Genomic DNA, 18,199 nt, shown 5'->3' with positions numbered 1-18,199 from the left:
CCTAATCTCTCTGAGCTTCAGAATTCTCTTCTGGAATAATACTTCCCTTACATAGACATTTTGAGGATTTAATAGGAAAATAAGGTGTGTGAAAGAATGCTTGATAAACTGTTAATCTCTATACATACCAGCCCAATCACATCACAGACATTTATTGGAAGCCCACTGTAGGCCAAATACTATCCCCACCACTACCAGAGATACAATGACTAATAGCTACAGTTTTTCCCCCCCAAAGAGGTCAGCCATTCATGGTCCTCCAGGCTCTCTTAAGAGGAAGAACTGAGAGCCATATGAGAGCTGGGGTAGTGAGAGAAATCAAGAAAGGGGAGTGAGGCTTGAAACTCCTAGGTCTTATAGAATATGTGGGGTATAGACAGTTGGGGAGAAAGAAGGAATTTTGCAGGGGAAGAGGCAGTTTCTCCTAGAGATAGGCAAGTCTGGCTTTTTTTTTTTTTTTTTGAGTGCAGATACTTCCTGAAAGAAGGAAAATAAACTATCTCTACTCTGAGACCAGGATCATTAAACTCAACCAGGGCAAAGCATAACAATTAATCAATTATTCAATTAAGTCAATAGTAACACCTTAAAGTAAATGTTAACGAAAAGCATCTGCTGACTATGCTTAGATTTGGAGAGGTCCCCATTTGTTTAGACAAAAGGAGTTAATCTCAGAAATGTGAGTGGATAGTCAGAAGTTAGTTAAAAGGGAGATTTAGAGGACATCTATGGCTCACTCCAGCTAAGCTGGCAAAAGGACTTCATCTCAACTGCCATTTCCCATCAGCAGGTAGTGCCTGCCTGGAGCACCCCCTCAGGAAGAAGGCTAAGGCCGTGTCTGAGCTCAGTGTTAAAATATTGATGGTTGCCTTGGGCACGGGATGGCAAAGTGGCTCCTCAAGCCTTCTCCCTGCCATCCCTGCTTACACCTGCCCCAGCTCCCTCCTGAGGCCTGAACGTAGAGAAGTGAGCTTCAGAATAATGGCTCTGAGAATTTTCAGTCAGTTTCACTATGCAAGAGCCAATAAAGCAGTGAAGTCCTATCACCTGCAACAGTCACAAAAACGAAAAGTTTTTCAACTTAGCTTTTAGCAAAGCAAACCACTGCTTTCATTAGAACGCTTCTAGTAGTCCAGCAAGAGAGAGGTTTTGCCTTTAGGTAGATCTGAAGACACATCTGCAGACACAGAAGGGAAGCTCCTGGCCTTGAATAGCTCAGAGTCTGCTAGGAGAAAAACAGCATGAAAACAACAGAATAAGCAATGTGTTACATAACAAGATTTTTCAGAGGGGTCCATTCTCTTACTTTGCTTAGGTTAATTTGAAGGACGTTGGCACAGAAAGGAAATACCAAACCCATTTCCTTATCTCCAGGTAGATGCTACATGCAGACATGTTTTCTAACGGTGCCTGGAACAGTTGATGTTAATCAGCAGGAGCCCTTCCATTTTCTGTTCGTCCAGCTCATACTCTCTTGTCAGTGAGAGGCCAGAGCACCCTGCGATTCGTGCATAACTTCAGCTCCAGACAGAATGAGATCAGATAACTCATGGCCCAGTGTGAACCCCTCAGACATTATTTATGGAAATTTTACCATGAAGGAAGCAGTAGGGTATGGAAAGAAAAGAGATGAGTTTTGAAAAGCAATGTCCAAATAGACTGGTCTTTCTTCAGAATCACAGAGGCACAATTTCCAGGGACTCAAGAAGCCTACACTGTGGGCAGGTGTCTTCTGATCTGGGACGACCAATGCTGCTACCTGGAGCTGGGGCTATGCAGAAGGACACGCCGCGGGCAGGCACGTTGAAGGACAGAGAAATAGACGAGGTCCTGACCCCATTGCACTAGCAACTGCCAGCCCAGCTAAGCTCCCCAGGGTCCTGAGGCCAGTGTGATTGAGGGGCGAGCAGCAGGAGACCAAGGACAGCAGCTGCAGTTTCTCGGCTTCTGGGGGACACCATCCATCAGGAGGTGAGGGGAAGGGGCAGCTGCAGAGTGTGCCTGTCTCATACAGGGACAAAGAAGGGCCCCAGTGGCACTGCCCAGAGCACAGTCCTCAGAGGATCTCCTGGTGCTCCATCAGAAATAAATTAAACATCATGTGCCCATGGGCTAGAAAGCTTTCCTGCCCTTCAGGAAGGAGAGGAAAGGCAAGAACTTAGAGAAAAGTATCCTCCCTAACAAATACCATGAAGAGCAGAAAAACAAATGCAAGACACTGCCACTTGTTACTATCTGCCAAGCATTTTGCTAGATTTACATGTATTATGTTCATTTGCATGTGTGGTTCACCGTTCTTTGTCCATAAAGGGATAGGAGGTGAGAGAGAGGAAGTCACCATGTACCTGGCATAGTCAATAATGACTGACTTGGTATCTGAAGCTAGCTGGGAATGACAACACTTTTTATTTCTTCGTGTTGATTCAAGTTACCAGCTAGTATTTTTAAATTTCAGCCTCAAGGATTTCCTTTGGTATTTTGGGTAAGGGTGGTCTGCTCTTGATGAGCTGTCTAAATTTTTTTAACGTCAAATGTCAATTTCTTGTTCATTTGTGAACAATAGTTTTACTAGATCTAAAACTCTTGGTGGACGGTCTTCCTGATTCTCCAGCATAGACTACATTCTAGACCACTTGGTCATGGCACATAATCTCCGTTGCTAGTATTTTGGTGTTTAAATCCATAAGTTACATTGGTTTATAGTTTTCTTTTAGTGTTCTTGTCTGATTTTGATATCAGGGTAATAGCAGCCTCATAGAATAAGTTACAAATTGTTTCCTCTTCTGCTTTTTGGCAGGGGTTGTGAAGAGTTAGTATTAATTCTTTAAATGTTTGGTGACTTTTAACAGTGAAGTCCTCTGCTTCCAGGTTTTGCTTTGTGGGAAAGTTTTTATTACTACTGCCATCTCTTTCTAGATTGAAACTATCTGTATCTTACTGTCCACTTTTGGTAGTATCTCCCTTTATAGGAATTTGACCATTACCTCCGACTTCTCTAATCATTGGCATACACTGTCATTCTTTCTTTATACTTCAGTAATTTTGGTAGTAATGTTCCCTCTTTCACTTTTTATTTTGGTAATTTGGTCATCCTCACTTTTTTCTAGGACAGCCTAGCAAAAGATTTGTGTATTTCATTGTCCTTTTTGAAAAACCAAATTTTGATTTAGTTAATGTCCTTTATTGTTTTTCTAGTCCCCATTTATTTCTGTTGTAATCATTATTGCTTTATTTCTTCTGCTTACTTGGGTTTTATTTCCTCCTCGTTGTCTACTTTCTTAAGCAAGAAGATTAGCTTATTGATTTTAGATCTTTTTTATTTTTTTTTAAATATTTATTTCTGAGAGAGAGAGAGAGAGAGCGAGCGAGCATGAGCAGGGAAGGGGCAGAGAGAGGGAGACAAAGAATCCAAAGCAGGCTCCAGACTCTGAGCTGTTAGCAGAGAGGCTGATGTGGGGCTTGAACTCACAAACTGAGATCATGACCTGACCCGAAGTCAGATATTTAACTGACTGAACCACCCAGGTGCCCCTTTTTTCTTTTTATATATGGGCCACTATAAATTTCCCTCGAAGCACAGTTTTATTTAGCTATAGCCCATAAGTTTTGGTGTGCTGTGTCATCATTTTCATGCATTTCAATGTTTTCTAATTCAGCTTGCCATTTATTCATTCACCCATTGGTTATTCGGTAGTGTGTTCATTTCTACCTTTTGTGAATTTCCAGATCTTTTTTTTTCTGTTATTGACTTCCAAATTCAGTCCACTGTGATCAGGATACATACTTGGTATGATTGCAGTCCTTTTAAATGTACTGTCACTTATTTTACAGTGTAGCTTTTGATCCATCCTAGAGAATGTCCCATGTATGTTTGAGATACAAGTGTACCCTAAAGTGGGTGGTGAGTGCTCTAGAAAGGTCTATTAGGTCTATTGTGTGTGGTGTTGCCAAGCTTTCTACTTCACTATTGACCTCCTACTTAGTTTTTATTTATGATTGAAGTAAGTTCTTGAAATGACTGACAATTATTGTTAAATCCTGAATTTCCTAATTCAATTAGCTTTTGCTTTACATATCTGGTTAGCTGCATACATGTTTATGATCATTAAAACTTCCTGATTGAACCTTTTATCATCATAAAATGATCCTCTTGATCTCTAGTAACTTTTTTTTTTTAAGAGAAAAAGAGCACATGCACCATGGAGTTGGTTGGAGGCAGAGGGAGGGGGTTAGAGAATCATAAGCAGTCTCCATGCCCAGTGTAGAGCCTGACACAAGGATCAATCTAGGACCTTGAGATCAGGGACTGGGCTGAAATAAAGTGTCAGACACTTAACCAATTGAACCACCCAGGCACCCCATTCTTTTTTATTTTAAACTCTATTTTATCTGATATTAGTATAGACACTCAAGGTCACTTATGGTTGATGGTTGTATGATATATCTTTTCCATCATTTTGCATTAAATCTTTTTATATCTTTGAATCTAAAATGTTTCTACTATAGATAACATGTGGTTGGATTATATTGATTTATCCAGGATGGCAGTCTCTACATTATGATCATATTGTTTAATTCATTCACATTGTTACTATTGCTGGCATCAGACTTATATCTGCTGTTTTTACCTTTTGTTTTTTATGTATCTTAGGTCATTTTTGTTCCTCCATTTCTCCTTTATGTGTCCTTTCTCAAGTGAGTGTTTTCTAGTGGAATATTTAAATTCCTTCAATGATTTTTCTTATATTTATTTTTGAGAGAGAGTGAGCGAGCATGAGCGGGGGTGGGCCAGAGAGAGAGGGAAAGAATCCCGAGCAGGCTCCACACTGTCAGTGCAGAGCCCAACACAGGGCTTGCTCTCACAAACCATGAAGATGATGACCTGAGCTGGAATCAGGAGCCAGATGATTAACTGACTGAACCACCCAGGCACCTAGAATGCTTTTTTTTAATAAATAATTTTTATGTCTACTTATTTTAAGAGACAGTGCGTGTACACATGTGTGGGGAGGGGCAGAGAGAAAGGAAAAGAGGGAACCTTCAGCAAGCCCCAGGGTCAGCACAGAGCCCAAGGCAAAGCTTGATCCCACAACCCTAGGACCATGACCTGAGCTGAAATCCACAGCCAGACATTCAGCCAACTGAGCCCCCCAGGCACCCTCCCTTGAATGATTTTTTTAAGTCATTTTGTTAGTGGTTGCTCCAGGGCTTATGACAGATATTTTAACTTCCCAAATCTACTTCAGATTTATACTAACTTAATTCCAGTGAGATATAGAAGTGTTATTCCTGTATAGCCATACTCCCTTTTATCCTTTTTTGTGCTCTTATTGTTGTACATAACCCATCAACGTTGTTATAATGCTTACTTTATACAATTTTGTGTCTAATTGAGACATTGAGAAAAGAGTAATTATGTATTTACAAGGTTTGTTATATCTACCTTTTTATATACCTTTTCTCATTCTTTATGTTTGTTCCTGTGGGTTTGAGTTACCATCTGGTATCATTTCTTTACTCCTGAGTTAGAGTCTCCATCATGTGGTTAGGGGATAGATGGGGAAAAGGAGCCCCTGATCCCAGGCCACAAACACCAGGAACTTGACCTCTTCAGCCTGGAGTTAGAGGGGATGGGATATAGTAATTACTTGCCCTTTTCAGTGAGACAGGTAAGTTTTTATTGAGAGCTAAGGAAAAAATGTGCCCGGTCTTCCTGGCTACTGCCAGCCAGGATACAGATTTTTGTCTAGCTGAGCCTGGGTAGGGGTGATGAGGGAGAGGGCCATGGTTGAAATGCCACAGACTCTCACAGTGTTATAAAGTATTAGTGGATTTTCTCAAACTATCTTCCTTTGTTGTATGCCTATACAATTATTCGCAGAGACATTAAACTTTTTTTTTTTTAATAGTTTTCCCTGGCTTTCCTTATGTTGCTGAGGGATGTGACTGTAGGGATACATATGCTCTCATCCCAAGTAAAATCTGTTCTCCTATACTTTTAATGTCTTCTTTACCTCCAGATAAATCCTCTTTTTTGTTCTTAATCTTTTTTATCATACATTTATTGTTCTTTGGTTTGATCACATTGACAAAGTTTTGACAGTCTTATTATTTCTAAGGAAAAGTGTCTGGTCTGACTAAGCATCTCTTACATTTTATTTTCTATTTTGCTATTGTCTACACATTCATCCATACCGGTATCTTTGAACTTATTGTTCCACACCAATATTTTCCTTCCACATTCTTTTGATTTACTTTGTTATCCTACTTTACCTTCCTGAGTTGAAATCTTAGCTCATCGGTTTTCAATCTTTTTAGTTTTCTAATAAATGAATTACAAACTGTAAATTTTTCTTTGAACAATACTTTGACTTGATTCCATAACTGTTTATATAAGATTCTTATCCCCTTTTATATTAAGCAATTCATAAATATCATCTTTCTGTTTATACTTTTATTTGCATGTATTTTCTGCAAAATTTACTCCAGAACCCTAAGTTTTTATTTCTTCAGCTTCTTCTGGGATATCTTTTTCTTCTGTGCAACTTTCTCTTCTGGTTTAGGAACAATTCTCTTTTTCCGTGAGGATCATCTCCGTATGGCAGGGAGAGCTCATGTATGGGTTAATCCGACCATGAGCCCTATAAGTTCTATGCTGCATCTTAGGGGCTTTGTTCACCTGGATGTGCTCTGTGACCAGAGACTCTACATCGAAACCCTTAAGTTCAGCATTACTGTCTGCATTTTTAAGCATGTGCAGTAAAAACTCAGCACTCGTTTTGGGCCACTGACCCTGTGTCTAGCCCCACTGTTTGACCTGGGCACACCTACCAATTCCACCATTGTAGTGTCAGAAAGGCACACATTGCTTCTGGAAAGAAACATCTTTAAGATACTTTGTGGCTTTTCGAATATGCATACCCTTGATGCCTTGGGCAGTTTCACGTGTGTTCTGAAAGTGACCACGGAGATTTGAACCTCTTGATTTGCATGATTTTGTCGATTTTTCTGGGTCAAGTGAAGAGTGAACCATTTTCAGAGATCACCTCAGGCCACTCATGGGAAGAGTCTCATCTTTTTTTTAAGTTTATTGTCAAGTTGGTTTCCGTATAACACCCGGTGCTCATCCAAACAAGTGCCCTTCTCCATCCCCATCACCTTTTTTCTCCTCTCCCGCGCCCCCCAGCAAGCCTCAGTTTGTTCTCAGTATTTAAGAGTCTCTTGTGGTTCGTCTGCTTCCCTCTCCTTAACCTTTTTTTCCCCTTCCCTTCACCTATGGTCCTCTGTTAAGTTTCTCCTATTCCACATACGAGTGAAAACATATGGTATCTGTCTTTCTCTGCCTGATGTATTTCACTTAGCATAATATCCTCGAGTTCCATCCATGTTGCTACAAATGGCCAGATTTTATTCTTTCTCATTGCCATGTAGTATTCCATTGTATAGAGAAACCACATCTTGATCCATTCATCAACTGATGGACATTTAGGCTCTTTCCATGATTTGGCTATTGTTAAAAGTGCTGCTGTGAACATTGGGGTACATGTGCCTCTGTGTATCAGCACTCTTGTATCCCTTGGGTAAATTCCTAGCCGTGCTATTGCTAGATCATAGGGGAGCTCTCTTGTTAATTTTTCGAGGAATGTGCAGACTATTTTCCAAACTGGCTGCACCAGTTTACGTTCCCACCAACAGTGTAAGAGGGTGCCTATTTCTCCACATCCTCGCCAGCACCTAGAGTCTCCCGATTTTTCATTGTAGCCACTGTGACTGGCGTGAGGTGGTATCTCAGTGTGGTTTTGATTTGTATTTCCCTGATGAGGAGGGATGCTGAGCATCATTTCATGTGTCTGTTGGCCATCTGGATGTCCTATTTGGAGAAGTGGCTGTTCATGTCTTCCACCTATTTCTTCACTGGATTATTTGTTTTTTAAGTGTGGAGTGTGGTGATTCCTTATAGACTTTGGATACTAGCTCTTTATACGATATGTCATTTTGCAACTATCTTTTCCTATTCCATCGGTTGCCTATTAGTTTTATTGATTGTTTGCTTTGCCGTGCAGAAGCTTTTTATCTTGATGAAGTCCCAATAGTTCATTTTTGCTCTTGATTCCCTTGCCTTTGGGGATGTGTCAAGTAAGAAATTGTTGCGGTTGAGGTCAAGGAGGTTGTTTCCTGCTTTCTCCTCTAGGGTTTTGATGGTTTCCTGTCTCACATTCAGGTCCTTCATCTATTTTGAGTTTATTTTTGTGTATGGTGTGAGAAAATGGTCTATTTTTATTCTTCTGCATGTTACTCTTCAGTTCTCCTAGCACCGTCTGTTAAAGAGGCTTGTCTTTTTTCCATTGAATACTCTTTCCTACTTTGTCAAAAATTAATTGGCCATACATTTGTGGGTCCAGTTTTGGGTTCTCTATTCTATTTCATTGGTCTATGTGCCTTTTTTTGTTCCAATACCTTACTGTCTTGATGATGACAGCTTTGCAGTAGAGGCTAAAGTCTGGGACTGTGATGCTTCCTGTTTTGGTTTTCTTCTTCAATGTTACTTTGCCTATTTTGGGTCTTTTATGGTTCCATACACATTTTAGAATTGTTTGTTCTAGTTTTGAGAAGAATATTGGTGCAGTTTTGATTAGGATTTCATTGAATCTGTAGATTGCTTTGGTTAGTACTGACATTTTAACAATATTTATTCTTTGAATCCATGAGCATGGAATGTTTTTTCCATTTCTTTGTGTCTTCTTTGATTTCCTTCGTAAGTTCTCTATAGTTTTCAGCATACAGATCTTCTGTATCTTTGGTTAGGTTTATTCCTAGGTATGCTATGGTTTATTGTGCAATTGTGAATGGGATCAGTTTCTTGATTTCTCTTTCTGTTTGACCATTACTGGTGTATAGAAATGCAACCGATTTTTGTACATTGATTTTGTACCCAGGAACTTTGCTGAATTCATGGATCAGTTATAGTAACTTCTGGTGGAGTCTGTCGGGTTTTCTATGTAGAGTATCATGTTGTCTGTGAAAAGTGAAAGTTTGACTTCTTCTTTGCCAATTCTGATGCCTTTGATTTCCTTTTGTTGTCTGATTGCTGACACTAGAACTTCTAGCAGTATGTTATACAACAGTGGTGAGAGTGGACATCCGTGTCGTGTTCCTCATCTCGGGGAAAGCTCTCAGTTTTTCCCCATTGAGGATGATGTTAGCTGAGGGCTTCTCATAGATGGCTTTTATGATGTTTAAGTAAGTTCCTTCTATCCTGACTTTTTTGAGGGTTTTTATTAGGAAAGGATGCTGTATTTTCTCAAATGGTTTTTCTGCATCTATCATCAGGATCATATGGTTCTTATCCTTTTGTTAATGTGATGTATCACATTGATTGATTTGTGAATATTGAACCAGCCCTGGAACCCAGGAATGAATCCCACTTGATCATGGTGGATAATTATTTTTATATGCTGTTGAATTCAGTTTGCTAGTTAGTATCTTGCTGAGGAATTTTGCATCCATATTTATCAGGGATATTGGCCAGTAGTTGTCCTTTTTTTGCTGGGTCTTTGGTTTGGGAATGAATGTGATGGGGCTTTGTAGAAGGAATCTGGAAGTTTTACTTCCATTTCTACTTTTTTGAATAGCTTGAGAAGAATGAGTATTAACTCTAACTTAAATGTCTGGTAGAATTCCCCACGGAGGCCATCTGGCCCAGGTCTCATTTGTTGGGACATTTTTGATAACCGATTCAATTTCTTCACTACTTAGGTGTCTGTTCAGATTTTCTCTCTCTTCCCGTTTGAGTTTTGGTAGTGTGTGTGTGTTTAGGAATTTATCCATTTCTTCTAGGTTGTCCAGTTTGTTGGCATATAATTTTTCACAGTATTCCCTGATAATTGCTTGTATTTCTGAGGGATTGGTTGTAATAAAGCTATTTTCATTCATAATTTTGTCTATTTGGATGCTCCCTTCTTTTTGAGAAGCCTTGTGACTAAAGATTTATCAATTTTATTTTTTCAAAAAACCAACTCTTGGTCTCATTGATCTGTTCAACTGTTTTTGGGGATTCTATATTGTTTATGTCTGCCCTGATCTTTATTATTTCCCTTCTGCTGAGCTTGGTGTGTCCTTGCTGCTCTGCTTCTAGTTAATTTAGGTGTGCTGTTAGGTTGTGTACTTGCACTTTCTCTGGTTTCTTGATATAGGCCTAGATTGCAATGTATTTTCCTCTTAGGACTTCCTTTGCTGCATCCCAAAGAGTTTGGATTGTTGTATTTTCATTTTCATAGGTTTCCATGTATTTTTAAATTTCTTCTCTAATTGCCTGGCTGACCCATTCTTTCTTTAGTAGGGTGTTCTTTAACCTCCATGTTTTTGGAGGTTTTCCAGACTTTTTCGTGTGGTTGATTTCAGGTTTCATAACATTGTGATCTGAAAGTGTACACAGTATGATCTCAATTCTTTTCTTTTTTAAAAATGTTTATTCCTTTTTTGAGAGACAGTACGAGTGGAGGGAGTGGGCAGAGAGAAAGGGAGACACAGAATCTGAAGTAGGCTCCAAGCTGTCAGCACAGAGCCCGATGCAGGGCTCGAACCCACAAACCGTGAAATCATGACCTGAGCCAAAGTCAGACACTCCATGAACTGAGCCACCCAGGCACCCCAGTTCTTTTCTATTTATTGAAGGCTGCTTGGTGACCCAGTATGTGATCTATCTTGGAGAATGTACCATATGGAAGTGAATTCCATAGCTTCAGGATGTAGAGTTCTAAATATATCTATCAAATCCATCTAGTCCAATGTGTCGTTCATGTCCTTTGTTTCTTTACTGAATTTCAGTCTAGTTGATCTATCCATTGCTGTAAGTGTAATATAAAGTCCTCTTCAATTACCACATTCTTATCAGTAAGATTGCTTATGTTTGTGATTGTTTTATATATTTGGGTGCTCCCAAATTCAGTGTGTAGACATTTATAATTGTTTGGTCTTCCTGATGGACAGACCCTGTTATTATTATATAATGTTCTTCTTCATCTCCTGTTATTGCCTTTAAAGTCCAGTTTGTCTGATATAAGTACAGCTACTCCAGCTTTCTTTTCACATATAGTATGATAGATAGTTCTCCATCCCCTCACTTTCAATCTGAAGTGGCAGATTCAGATTAGACTGGAGGCAGTTAGACTGGAGGCAGTCTAACATGAGTTTCTCGTAGACGGCAAATAGATGAATTTTGTTTTTCTATCCATTCTGCTACCCTATGTCTTTGATTGGAGCATTCGGCCCATTTACATTCAGTGTTAGTATTGAAACATATGGGTTTAGAGTCATCGTGTCCTTTGTGGGATTCATGCTTGTGGTGGTGTCTCTGGTACTTTGCGTTCCTTGCAACATTTCCCTCACAGAGTCCCCCTTAGGATCTCTTTTAGGGATAGTTGAGTGGTGATGAATACATTCAATTTTTGTTTGTTTGGGAAAACCTTGATCTCTCCTTCTATTCTGAATGGCAGGCTTGCTAGATGAAGGATTCCTGGTTGCATATTTTTCCTATTTATCACATTGAAGATTTTCTGCCATTCCTTTCTGGCCTGCCAAGTTTTAGTAGATAGGTCTGCCACTACCCTTATGAATCTCCCCTTGTATGTTAGGGCCTATTTATTCCTAGCTGCTTTCTGAATTCTCTCTTTATCCTTGTGTTTTGCCAGCTACACTATGATATGTCACGCAGAAGATCAATTCAGGTTACATCTAGGGGAGGTCTATGTGCCTCTTGGATTTCAAGGTCTTTTTCCTTCCCCAGGTTGCGGAATTTCTCAGCTATAATTTGTTCAAGTATCCCTTCAGCCCTTTTCTCTCTCTCCTCCTTATGGAATTCCTATGATACAGATATTGTTCTATCTGATTGCATCACTCAGTTCTCAAATTCTCATTTCATGCTCCTGGATCACTTTATCTCTTTCTCAGCTTCCTGTTTTTCTATAATTGTATCTTCTAATTCACCTTTTCCTTTCTGCCTCTTCGGTTATTGCAGTGGCCACCTCCATTTTATTATGCACCTCATTTATAGCATTTTTTTAAGTTCATCATACTATTTTTAAGATCCCTGACTTTGTAGCAATAGTGTTTCTGCTGTCTTCTATGCCTTTTTCAAACCCAGTGATTAATTTTGTGACTATTGTTCTGAATTCTTGTTCAGTTATCTTGCTTATATCTGTTTTGATCAATTCTTTAGCTGTCACTTCTTCCTGGAATTTCTTTTGAGAAGAGTTCTTCTGTTTCATCATTTTGTCTAGCTTTCTGTCTCTCAGTTCTAAAGGATTGTCATATGCTCTGCACCTGCGAATACTGCTATATTAAAGGATGCTCATACACTGTCCAGGGCCTGGCCATTCAGGAAGTGTTCTTTTAAAGGTGTCCCTTGGTCTCTCTTGTTGTAACTTTGGTTATTTTATTTCCCTACTCGTAGTGATCTTTTGGACTCTCCACCATGTGTGCTTTGGTTTGTTCCTTGACGTAGCCCTGGAAAGGAAAACAGATAGATAGACAAACAGGGAACAAAACCACACAAATGTGCAAATAAATCAAACAAACAAGCAAACTGACAAAAATAATAAAATAAGCAAAAAAAGGACAGTCTAAAAGCATAAAACCAGATATCCCAGCTACAAATAAAGAGCAGAGTGGAGGCAGTGCTGATGGAAGAGCATATACAAAGTGAGAAATAACAGAGGTGGAGAGAAAGAGAAAATGAATATTGACCAGGCAGAGACTAAACGGATTAATCCAGAGAGAGAAAAGAAGAACATGGTAGGAGGCAAGGAGAAAGAAACGAAGATAATGTTACCGAGAAACTATATAGTCTCATTATTCCAGAGATAGAGGGAAAGGAAGGTAAAGAAGGAGGCGTGGAACATGCATCAGGAGAATGGATTAAATATGTCTGTTTAAGCAAACCTATAACCAGAATAATCAGTCTGGAGGAGGGGAGAGATAAGAATGAGAAAAGAAAGAATTATCTCAATAGCAAGAATTGATCTAGAGTTAATCACAGCATTGCAGTAGTGCTGGTCTTGGGGGAGGGGCTGTCTGTTAACACAGCATCTATCCAGCTCACTTTAACTTAAAAAAAAAAAAGGCAGTTACCCAGCACAGATGGGCATGGTTTGGCGTAGACAGGTCCTGCCTCCACTGTAGGCCCCACAGACCCATCCCTGAGTCCCCCTCCCTTGGTGGTTGTGGGGAGAAAAATGGCAACTCCCCAGGCCCTTCTCTTCAACTAGATGTTCTAAATCACTCCTTTGGATCATCCTCACTGTGCCACAGGCAGAGATGAGGTGGGCCATCTATGCCCCACGCCCAGCTGCATTCCAGTCTCTCACTCCGTGTGCATTAATGATGCCACCCAAAATGTAATCCCGCAAGCCACAGCCACTGTGCCTCTGAGGTGCCGCCTAACTCAGAGGGGACTTCTTTTGTCCCCTGGCCTGGCACTGGACCAGGGCACCCAGTCCAAAGAAAACTCCAATTTGAGATGGGATCTCTCACTTAAAGCCCTGCGGTTAGAGATGGGATGATAAGATCCCTCTCCATCCTGGGCCAAGATTTTTCTCTTGTCCAGATACAGTCCTATACTTCCCCAGCCACTCTTTCTCTTCACTTTGTCTCTCCACAGAAGGGGATCCCTCCCCTCCATGTCTCTGTGTCCTGGCCCATTTTTATCTCCCCCAGTTCGCATTCACGCACCTATGAGATTGTCTTCCTGGTAGATTCTGTCTCCTTTCCTCCCAGACTCTTGAGATTCAGAGTCCTTTGGCCTCAGCCCTTCTTTGAGAGGTGTGGGCAGGAAGTATGGATCCCCCTGTTTCTCTGCCATCTTGGCTCAGCCTCCATAAATCTCTTCTTAATTTACCTTTAAATCATATGATGTTCATGAGCTTTTGTTTTTGTATTGTTTTGATTTAGGTCAATTGTCAAGGTTCTATTTTATTTCAGATATTATTGCATTTTATTTTAGTTTATATTTTTTCTTATTTTAGTTTTTATTTAAGTTCCAGTTACTTAACATACATTAGTGATTGTAAGCTTCTAATTTCTGCTTTGTAGAAACTGTTGTGATTTTATTTGTGAAGGTCTACATGGCTGTATTTTATAAATTCAAAGTGCAGACTATAGCGAATTTAATTTCAGTAAAATTGACTTCTCCTGGGGAGGAGCCACTTTATGAGTTTCTTATAATATACTGTGGATATAAACATTTTCAGTCCTTGGAGCCTTTGCCAGTATCAGGTGTATAGCAAAACTGACTCATCTATTTGTAGCCTCTGTGTTGCTCCTCTCCTTTACCTTTTTATAGTACAGCAAAGAATTGAACACACACATACATACACACATGTATTTATCAGTTATCACTAATCTGGAAAAGATCCATTGTTCCTGTTTATCATGAGACTTATAAAAAGAAATATAAAACCCTAAATTGCCTTTCATACAGATTATAAGGATGAAATTATAAAACATTAAGCAGAATGGTTAGGTATACACTGACCCTAAGATTTTGGATGTAAGATCTGGGGTTAAGAATAAGTGGAAAATGTACCCATAGATTGTCCTACCTGCCTAAGAGTAAGGCTTGCATCCTTTTCCACAAAGAAAACAATAAAAGGTAAAGGAGTTTATTAGTCACTAAAATAATAACTCCTGGTTATGTATAGTAGTTGGGCAAATAAATTTTTCCTTAGAAATCAGTAAACTGTCCATCCTAGAAGTCAATCTCTGGCTAATCTATCCCTTTACTTAAAACTGAGAATGATTTAGTAGCACCTGGGTGTCTCAGTCAATTAAGCATCCAATTCTTGATCTCAGCTCAAGTATGTGAGTTCAAGCCCCATGCTGGGCTCTGCACTGACAATACAGAGCATGCTTGGGATTCTGTCTCTGCCTCTCCCCAGCTCCCAGACACACACTCTCTGTCTCTCTCAAAATAAATAAATAAACTTAAAAAAATTTAAATGAGGGGCGCCTGGGTGGCTTAGTCGGTTAAGCGTCTGACTTTCGCTCAGGTCATGATCTCGCGGTTCGTGGNGGGCTCTGTGCTGACTGCCAGCTCAGAGCCTGGAGCCTATTTCAGAGTCTGTGTCTCCCTCTCTCTCTGACCCTCCCCTGCTCACGCTGTCTCTCTCTCTCTCTCTCCTAGAAATAAAAATATTTTTTAAAAAAATTTAAATGATTATGATTTAAGGAGCAACACCAAAGGTTGTTATACTCAATGTAAAAAAAAAAAGTATAGATATAAATATTTTAAGTTTTAAATCCTATTCCTACGTAAGGATGATCAGATGGCAATTTATTGTAACATCCAAAGGTATATGAAAAATCCCTGAATAAAGCTGCCTTCGAGGAAACAAATCCAAGGAGGAAGGATGGGAGATCCTTCCCACAGGACTGTCTTCCTACAGTGCATTAGAGGAGAGCTCAGGGTTCTCAAGAACCAAGAGAATAACTTGTAAACATCAATAGTCAAGCACAAACCCTAGACCATTCAGTACTCCATTTTACATATATGCTCACCAGATTCATACCAGACAACTACTCTCATCACCTGCTGCAACTTACTGCCCACCCTGCCAAAGCACCAAGGGATCTTTTCTAGGAGACAATGAGCAATGGCATCCTACTCTTGCTTACTCTCCAACTTCTTGATCCTTTGGCCCAGCACTTAGGATGCTATTAGTACCTGGTGACTGGCCAGCATACATTTGAGAGGGTTAATAACTTGACACCCTAGGGAGAGTAAACACTCTCCATGTTAACACAAAATTCCTTGAAGCATAGTATACTATCTCAAAGAAATGAATTTCTGAGGTGGTGGGACCATCTGGAGCTGGTGGGGCAGTCTGAGAGCAGACTGAAATGTGCTTATGAAGCCCCTGTGACTGCATCCAAGCCCCCCCAGCAAATCTTGGATTTCACCTGCTCCTGCCTGCCTGACCTTCTTGCCCCATTAGCAGAGTCCACCACTTCTGTCTTCCTTCCTCCAATCTGATGCCTGCCTCCCTGTTGATCCTGGGCAAATGAGCATGGCTACCTCAAAAAAAAAAAAAAAAAAAAAGCCAAAGTACACATGGTGGAGAGTCCCAAATACCACTACTAGGGAAATAAAATAACCAAAGTCTCAACAAGAGAAACCAAGAGACACCATTCAAAGAACACTTCCTGAACACACAGGCCCTGGACAGTCAAAGAGCCCTCTTTAATACAGCAGCACCCACAGGGGCAGAGTGCATAACAAGCTTTTAAAACTAACAAGAGATAGAAAGCTAACCAAAATCGTGAAATGGAAGAACTCTCCTCAAAAGAAATTCCAGGAGGAAATGACTGACAGCTAAAGAACTGCTCAAAACAGATATAAGCAGCATAACTGAACGAGAATTTAGAACAATAGTCATAAAATAAATTAATCACTGGGCTTGAAAAAGACACGGAAGACATCAGAGAAACTATTGCTACAAAGACTATGGAGCTTAAAAATAGTGGCGTTGAATTTAAAAATGCTATAAATGAGGTGCATAATAAAATGGAGGCGTCCAACGCACGATTGAGGAGGCAGAAAGGAGAATTAAGTGATTTAGAAGACACAATTATAGAAAAAGAGGAAGCTGAGAAAAAGTGACATAAACTGATCCAGGAACATGAAAGGAGAGTTCAAGAGCTCAGCGATACAATCAAATGGAATAATATCTGTATTATAGGAATCCTAGAAGAGGAAGAGAGAAGGAAAGATGCTGAAGGAGTCCTGGAACAAATTATAGCTGAGAACTTCCCCAATCTGGGGAAGGAAACAGACACTGAAATCCAAGAGGCACAGAGAACTCCCCTCAGATGTAACTTGAGTCGATCTTCTGCACCACATATAGTGAAACTGGCAAAATAGAAGGACAAAAAGAGAATTTTGAAAGCGGCTAGGGATAAAAGGGCCCTAACATACAAAAGAAACCTATCAGAATGGTTACAGACCTACCTACTGAATCTTGGCAGGCCAGAAAGGAATGGCAGGAAATCTTCAATGTGAGGAACAGAAAAAACATGCAGCCAAGAATCCTGTATCCAGCAAAAAGTCTTTCCAGATAAACAAAAATTGAAAGAATTCATCACTACTAAACCAGCCCTAAAAAGAGATCCTAAGGGGGACTCTATGAGGGAAATGTTGCAAGGAACGCAAAGATACCAGAGACACCACCACAAGCATGAATCCCACAAAGGACACGATGACCCTAAACCCATATATTTCAATACTAACACTGAATGTAAATGGGCTGAATGCTCCAATCAAAAGACGTAGGGTAGCAGAATGGATAGAAAAACAAAATTCATCTATTTGTTGTCTACAAGAAACACATGTTAGACTGGAAGACATCTTCAGATTGAAAGTGAGGGGATGGAAAACTATCATACTATAAGTGAAAAGAAAGCTGGAGTAGCTGTACTTATATCAGACAAACTGGACTTTAAAGTAAAGACAGTAACAAGGGATGAAGAAGGGCATTATATACTAATTACAGGGTCTATCTGTCAGGAAGAGATAACAATTATCAATATTTATGCACCAAATATGGAAGTACCTAAATATATAAAACAATCACAAACAGAAATAATCTTATGCATAAGAATGTGCTAATAACAGGGGACTTTAATACTGCACTTACAGTAATGGATAGATCAACTAGACTGAAAATCACTAAAGAAACAATGGACCTGAATGACACATTGGACCAGATGGGTTTGACAGATTTATTTAGAACTCTATGTCCTGAGGCCATGGAATTCACTTTCTTCTCAAATATGCATGGCACATTCTCCAAGATAGATCACATACTGGGTCATAAAGCAGCCCTTAATAAATATAAAAAAAATTGAGATCATACCATGAACACTTTCAGATCACAACGCTATGAACCTTGAAATCAATCACAGGAAGAAGTCTGGAAAACCTCCAAAAACATGGAAGTTAAAGAACACCCTGCTAAAGAAGGAATGGGTCAACCAGGCAATTAGAAAAGAAATTTAAAAATATATGGAGACAAATGAAAACACAACAATCCAAACTCTATGGGATGCGGCAAAGGCAGTCCTAAGAGGAAAGTACATTGCACTCCAGGCCTATTTCAAGAAATAAGAAAAAGTGCAAATACAAAATCTAACAGCACACCTAAAGGAA

General features: G+C 39.8%; 1 pseudogene; it reads right to left on the bottom strand.

The window, feature by feature from the left end:
- Positions 1-5,703: 5,703 nt before the first annotated feature.
- On the bottom strand, positions 5,704-7,134 carry LOC120223976 (annotated as a pseudogene).
- Between the last annotated feature and the right edge of the window lie 11,065 nt (positions 7,135-18,199).

Source organism: Hyaena hyaena, unplaced genomic scaffold (assembly GCF_003009895.1).
Source record: "Hyaena hyaena isolate Hyena2069 unplaced genomic scaffold, ASM300989v1 scaffold_1077, whole genome shotgun sequence".
NCBI lineage: Eukaryota > Metazoa > Chordata > Mammalia > Carnivora > Hyaenidae > Hyaena > Hyaena hyaena.
The sequence above is the reverse complement of the archived record's forward strand: the minus strand, read 5'-3'. Positions and strand labels throughout refer to the sequence as shown.